This window comes from Cervus elaphus, unplaced genomic scaffold (assembly GCF_910594005.1).
Source record: "Cervus elaphus unplaced genomic scaffold, mCerEla1.1, whole genome shotgun sequence".
In the NCBI taxonomy this organism is placed as follows: domain Eukaryota; kingdom Metazoa; phylum Chordata; class Mammalia; order Artiodactyla; family Cervidae; genus Cervus; species Cervus elaphus.
In genome coordinates this window covers 7,835,922-7,843,515 of record NW_025316779.1, presented here as the reverse complement: position 1 = coordinate 7,843,515, position 7,594 = coordinate 7,835,922, and positions in this window count along the sequence as shown.

Below are 7,594 nucleotides of genomic sequence, written 5' to 3'. Positions count from 1 at the left end.
AGATCAATGCCTGCAAAGGAGACGATGCCTGACTCCTCGTGAAACTTGATAGGAGTCCCAGGATTCCTGTGGCACGTGGAAAGGGACCCTTGGTCTCCCGCCTCAGCTGGAGAGGCGTCCCAATTGCCTTGCCAAGCCTCGAGGAGAATCCCGAGTTGTGTCTCGCAACTAGGCAAGAGTCCTGACGTGGCTGAACAAACACGTGTGTGGAAGGGCCATCCCCGTCGTAACTCGAGAATATACCCCAGGTTCCCGCCGCAACTCGAGAAAAACCATGAGACTTCCCCCTCGCCGCGAGATGAGGCCCGATTTCCCTGCACTGCGTGCAGAGCAATTTTGTGTTGCACATCACACATGAAAGGAGCCTTGATTACCTTCATGGCACTCCAGAGAAACCCCAAGAACACTGTTTCAAGGATACAGGGATCCTGAGGTCACTGTAGCAACACGAAAGAGCTCCGTGGGCCAAAAATCAACTCGAGATGAGAGGTTAGTCCCTGGCTTCGATTCCAGAGGAATACCACCTTACCACAAGCACCTCAAGAGGAGGCTTCTCTCAGCTCTAGGTATGTGAGAGGGACCCTGAGTTTGCGGCCTCAAGTGGAATGGACACCGCGATGCCCTGACTCGAAATAAGGCCGGATATTCCTGCAGTGACTGGAATGCAGGCTCGTCTTGCATCTCCCAAGACGAAAGGGTGTCTGAATCCCCTGTGGAGACCACAGAGAAAGACCTAGTTCCCCACCTCATCGCGACAGGAGGCCTCAAAATCTTTGAAAACTCCAGAGGTATGAGGAGATCAGTGCCTCCAAAGGAGACGATGCCTGACTCCTCGTGAAACTTGATAGGAGACCCAGGATTCCTTTGGCACGTGGAAAGGGACCCTTGGTCTCCCGCCTCAGCTGGAGAGGCGTCCCAATTGCCCTGCCAAGCCTCGAGGAGAATCCCGAGTTGTCCCTCGCAACTAGGCAGGAGTCCTGACGTGGCTGAACAAACACGTGGGTGGAAGGGCCATCCCCGTCGTAACTCGAGAATATACCCCAGGTTCCCGCCGCAACTCGAGAAAAACCATGAGACTTCCCCCTCGATGCGAGATGAGGCCCAATTCCCCTGTACTGCGTGCAGAGCAATTCCGTCTTGCACATCACACATGAAAGGAGCCTTGATTTCCTTGATGGCACTCCAGAGAAACCCCAAGAACACTGTTTCAAGGCTAGAGGGATCCTGAGGTCACTGTAGCAACACGAAAGAGCTCCGTGGGCCAAAAATCAACTCGAGATGAGAGGTTAGTCCCTGGCTTCGACTCCTGAGGAATACCACCTTACCACAAGCACCTCAAGAGGAGGCTTCTCTCAGCTCTAGGTATGTGAAAGGGACCCTGAGTTTGCGGCCTCAAGTGGAATGGACACCGCGATGCCCTGACGCGAAATAAGGCCGGATATTCCTGCAGTGACTTCAATGCAGGCTCGTCTTGCATCTCCCAAGACGAAAGGATGTCTGAATCCCCTGTTTAAAGCACAGAGAAAGACTTAGTTCCCCACCTCATCGCGACCGATAGCCTCACATTCTTTGAAAACTCCAGAGGTACGCGGAGATCAGTGCCTCCAAAGGAGACGATGCCTGACTTCTCGTGAAACTTGATAGGAGTCCCAGGATTCCTGTGGCACTTGGAAAGGGACACTTGGTCTCCCGCCTCAGCTGGAGAGGCGTCCCAATTGCCCTGCCAAGCCTCGAGGAGAATCCAGAGTTGTCCCTCGCAACTAGGCAGGAGTCCTGACGTCGCTGAAGAAACACGTGGGTGGAAGGGCCATCCCCGTCGTAACTCGAGAATATACCCCAGGTTCCCGCCGCAACTCGAGAAAAACCATGAGACTTCCCCCTCGCCGCGAGATGAGGCCCAATTCCCCTGCACTGCGTGCAGAGCAATTCCGTGTTGCACATCACACATGAAAGGAGCCTTGATTTCCTTGATAGCACTCCAGAGAAACCCCAAGAACACTGTTTCAAGGCTAGAGGGATCCTGAGGTCACTGTAGCAACACGAAAGAGCTCCGTGGACCAAGAATCAACACGAGATGAGAGGTTAGTCCCTGGCTTCGAATCCTGAGGAATACCACCTTACCACAAGCACCTCAAGAGGAGCCTTCTCGCAGCTCTAGGTATGTGAGAGGGATCCTGAGTTTGCGGCCTCAAGTGGAATGGACACCGCGATGCCCTGACTCGAAATAAGGCCGGATATCCCTGCAGTGACTTGAATGCAGGCTCGTCTTGCATCTCCCAAGAAGAAAGGATGTCTGAATCCCCTGTGGAGACCACAGAGAAAGAACTAGTTCCCCACCTCATCGCGACCGGAGGCCTCACATTCTTTGAAAACTCCAGAGGTACGCGGAGATCAGTGCCTCCAAAGGAGACGATGCCTGACTCCTCGTGAAACTTGATAGGAGTCCCAGGATTCTTGTGGCACGTGGAAAGGGACCCTTGGTCTCCCGCCTCAGCTGGAGAGGCGTTCCAATTGCCCTGCCAAGCCTCGAGGAGAATCCCGAGTTGTCCCTCGCAACTAGGCAGGAGTCCTGACGTGGCTGAACAAACACGTGTGTGGAAGGGCCATCCCCGTCGTAACTCGAGAATATACCCCAGGTTCCCGCCGCAACTCGAGAAAAACCATGAGACTTCCCCCTCGATGCGAGATGAGGCCCGATTCCCCTGTACTGCGTGCAGAGCAATTCCGTCTTGCACATCACACATGAAAGGAGCCTTGATTTCCTTGATGGCACTCCAGAGAAACCCCAAGAACACTGTTTCAAGGCTAGAGGGATCCTGAGGTCACTGTAGCAACACGAAAGAACTCTGTGGACCACAAAACAACTCGAAAAGAGAGGTTAGTCCCTGGATTCGTCTCCAGAGGAATACCACCTTACCACAAGCACCTCAAGAGGAGGCTTCTCTCAGCTCTAGGTATGTGAGAGGGACCCTGAGTTTGCGGCCTCAAGTGGAATGGACACCGTGATGCCCTGACTCGAAATAAGGCCGGATATCCCTGCAGTGACTTCAATGCAGGCTCGTCTTGCATCTCCCAAGACGAAAGGATGTCTGAATCCCCTGTGGAAAGCACAGAGAAAGACTTAGTTCCCCACCTCATCGCGACCGATAGCCTCACATCCTTTGAAAACTCCAGAGGTACGCGGAGATCAGTGCCTCCAAAGGAGACGATGCCTGACTTCTCGTGAAACTTGTTAGGAGTCCCAGGATTCCTGTGGCACTTGGAAAGGGACACTTGGTCTCCCGCCTCAGCTGGAGAGGCGTCCCAATTGCCCTGCCAAGCCTCGAGGAGAATCCAGAGTTGTCCCTCGCAACTAGGCAGGAGTCCTGACGTCGCTGAAGAAACACGTGGGTGGAAGGGCCATCCCCGTCGTAACTCGGGAATATACCCCAGGTTCCCGCCGCAACTCGAGAAAAACCATGAGACTTCCCCCTCGCTGCGAGATGAGGCCCGATTCCCCTGCACTGCGTGCAGAGCAATTCCGTGTTGCACATCACACATGAAAGGAGCCTTGATTTCCTTGATGGCACTCCAGAGAAACCCCAAGAACACTGTTTCAAGGCTAGAGGGATCCTGAGGTCACTGTAGCAACACGAAAGAGCTCCGTGGGCCAAAAATCAACTCGAGATGAGAGGTTCGTCCCTGGCTTCGACTCCTGAGGAATACCACCTTACCACAAGCACCTCAAGAGGAGGCTTCTCTCAGCTCTATGTATGTGAGAGGGACCCTGAGTTTGCGGCCTCAAGTGGAATGGACACCGCGATGCCCTGACGCGAAATAAGGCTGGATATCCCTGCAGTGACTTGAATGCAGGCTCGTCTTGCATCTCCCAAGATGAAAGGATGTCTGAATCCCCTGTGGAGACCACAGAGAAAGACCTAGTTCCCCACCTCATCGCGACCGGAGGCCTACATCCTTTGAAAACTCCAGAGGTACACGGAGATCAGTGCCTCCAAAGGAGACGATGCCTGACTCCTCGTGAAACTTGATAGGAGTCCCAGGATTCCTGTGGCACGTGGAAAGGGACCCTTGGTCTCCCGCCTCAGCTGGAGAGGCGTCCCAATTGCCTTGCCAAGCCTCGAGGAGAATCCCGAGTTGTGTCTCGCAACTAGGCAAGAGTCCTGACGTGGCTGAACAAACACGTGTGTGGAAGGGCCATCCCCGTCGTAACTCGAGAGTATACCCCAGGTTCCCGCCGCAACTCGAGAAAAACCATGAGACTTCCCCCTCGCCGCGAGATGAGGCCCGATTCCCCTGCACTGCGTGCAGAGCAATTCCGTGTTGCACATCACACATGAAAGGAGCCTTGATTTCCTTCATGGCACTCCAGAGAAACCCCAAGAACACTGTTTCAAGGATAGAGGGATCCTGAGGTCACTGTAGCAACACGAAAGAACTCTGTGGACCAAAAATCAACTCGAAAAGAGAGGTTAGTCCCTGGATTCGTCTCCAGAGGAATACCACCTTACCACAAGCACCTCAAGAGGAGGCTTCTCTCAGCTCTAGGTATGTGAGAGGGACCCTGAGTTTGCGGCCTCAAGTGGAATGGACACCGCGATGCCCTGACTCGAAATAAGGCTGGATATCCCTGCAGTGACTTCAATGCAGGCTCGTCTTGCTTCTCCCTGGACGAAAGAATGTCTGAATCCCCTGTGGAAAGCACAGAGAAAGACTTAGTTTCCCACCTCATCGCGACCGATAGCCTCACATCCTTTGAAAATTCCAGAGGTACGCGGATATCAGTGCCTCCAAAGGAGACGATGCCTGACTTCTCGTGAAACTTGATAGGAGTCCCAGGATTCCTGTGGCACTTGGAAAGGGACACTTGGTCTCCCGCCTCAGCTGGAGAGGCGTCCCAATTGCCCTGCCAAGCCTCGAGGAGAATCCAGAGTTGTCCCTCGCAACTAGGCAGGAGTCCTGACGTCGCTGAAGAAACACGTGGGTGGAAGGGCCATCCCCGTCGTAACTCGAGAATATACCCCAGGTTCCCGCCGCAACTCGAGAAAAACCATGAGACTTCCCCCTCGCCGCGAGATGAGGCCCGATTCCCCTGCACTGCGTGCAGAGCAATTCCGTGTTGCACATCACACATGAAAGGAGCCTTGATTTCCTTCATGGCACTCCAGAGAAACCCCAAGAACACTGTTTCAAGGCTAGAGGGATCCTGAGGTCACTGTAGCAACACGAAAGAGCTCCGTGGACCCAAAATCAACTCGAGATGAGAGGTTAGTCCCTGGCTTCGACTCCTGAGGAATACCACCTTACCACAAGCACCTCAAGAGGAGGCTTCTCTCAGCTTTATGTATGTGAGAGGGACCCTGAGTTTGCGGCCTCAAGTGGAATGGACACCGCGATGCCCTGACGCGAAATAAGGCTGGATATCCCTGCAGTGACTTGAATGCAGGCTCGTCTTGCATCTCCCAAGATGAAAGGATGTCTGAATCCCCTGTGGAGACCACAGAGAAAGACCTAGTTCCCCACCTCATCGCGACCGGAGGCCTCACATCCTTTGAAAACTCCAGAGGTACGCGGAGATCAGTGCCTCCAAAGGAGACGATGCCTCACTCCTCGTGAATCTTGATAGGAGTCCCAGGATTCCTGTGGCACGTGGAAAGGGACGCTTGGTCTCCCGCCTCAGCTCGAGAGGCGTCCCAATTGCCCTGCCAAGCCTCGAGGAGAATCCCGAGTTGTCCCTCGCAACTAGGCAGGAGTCCTGACGTCGCTGAAGAAACACGTGGGTGGAAGGGCCATCCCCGTCGTAACTCGAGAATATACCCCAGGTTCCCGCCGCAACTCGAGAAAAACCATGAGACTTCCCCCTCGCCGCGAGATGAGGCCCAATTCCCCTGCAGTGCGTGCAGAGCAATTCCGTGTTGCACATCACACATGAAAGGAGCCTTGATTTCCTTGATAGCACTCCAGAGAAACCCCAAGAACACTGTTTCAAGGCTAGAGGGATCCTGAGGTCACTGTAGCAACACGAAAGAGCTCCGTGGACCAAGAATCAACACGAGATGAGAGGTTAGTCCCTGGCTTCGAATCCTGAGGAATACCACCTTACCACATGCACCTCAAGAGGAGCCTTCTCGCAGCTCTAGGTATGTGAGAGGGATCCTGAGTTTGCGGCCTCAAGTGGAATGGACACCGCGATGCCCTGACTCGAAATAAGGCCGGATATCCCTGCAGTGACTTGAATGCAGGCTCGTCTTGCATCTCCCAAGAAGAAAGGATGTCTGAATCCCCTGTGGAGACCACAGAGAAAGACCTAGTTCCCCACCTCATCGCGACCGGAGGCCTCACATCCTTTGAAAACTCCAGAGGTACGCGGAGATCAGTGCCTCCAAAGGAGACGATGCCTGACTCCTCGTGAAACTTGATAGGCGTCCCAGGATTCCTGTGGCACGTGGAAAGGGACCCTTGGTCTCCCGCCTCAGCTGGAGAGGCGTCCCAATTGCCTTGCCAAGCCTCGAGGAGAATCCCGAGTTGTGTCTCGCAACTAGGCAAGAGTCCTGACGTGGCTGAACAAACACGTGTGTGGAAGGGCCATCCCCGTCGTAACTCGAGAGTATACCCCAGGTTCCCGCCGCAACTCGAGAAAAACCATGAGACTTCCCCCTCGCCGCGAGATGAGGCCCGATTCCCCTTCACTGCGTGCAGAGCAATTCTGTGTTGCACATCACACATGAAAGGAGCCTTGATTTCCTTCATGGCACTCCAGAGAAACCCCAAGAACACTGTTTCAAGGATAGAGGGATCCTGAGGTCACTGTAGCAACACGAAAGAACTCTGTGGACCAAAAATCAACTCGAAAAGAGAGGTTAGTCCCTGGATTCGTCTCCAGAGGAATACCACCTTACCACAAGCACCTCAAGAGGAGGCTTCTCTCAGCTCTAGGTATGTGAGAGGGACCCTGAGTTTGCGGCCTCAAGTGGAATGGACACCGCGATGCCCTGACTCGAAATAAGGCTGGATATCCCTGCAGTGACTTCAATGCAGGCTCGTCTTGCTTCTCCCAGGACGAAAGGATGTCTGAATCCCCTGTGGAAAGCACAGAGAAAGACTTAGTTTCCCACCTCATCGCGACCGATAGCCTCACATCCTTTGAAAATTCCAGAGGTACGCGGATATCAGTGCCTCCAAAGGAGACGATGCCTGACTTCTTGTGAAACTTGATAGGAGTCCCAGGATTCCTGTGGCACTTGGAAAGGGACACTTTGTCTCCCGCCTCAGCTGGAGAGGCGTCCCAATTGCCCTGCAAAGCCTCGAGGAGAATCCCGAGGTGTCCCTCGCAACTAGGCAGGAGTCCTGACGTCGCTGAAGAAACACGTGGGTGGAAGGGCCATCCCCGTCGTAACTCGAGAATATACCCCAGGTTCCCGCCGCAACTCGAGAAAAACCATGAGACTTCCCCCTCGCTGCGAGATGAGGCCCGATTCCCCTGCACTGCGTGCAGAGCAATTCCGTGTTGCACATCACACATGAAAGGAGCCTTGATTTCCTTCATGGCACTCCAGAGAAACCCCAAGAACACTGTTTCAAGGCTAGAGGGATCCTG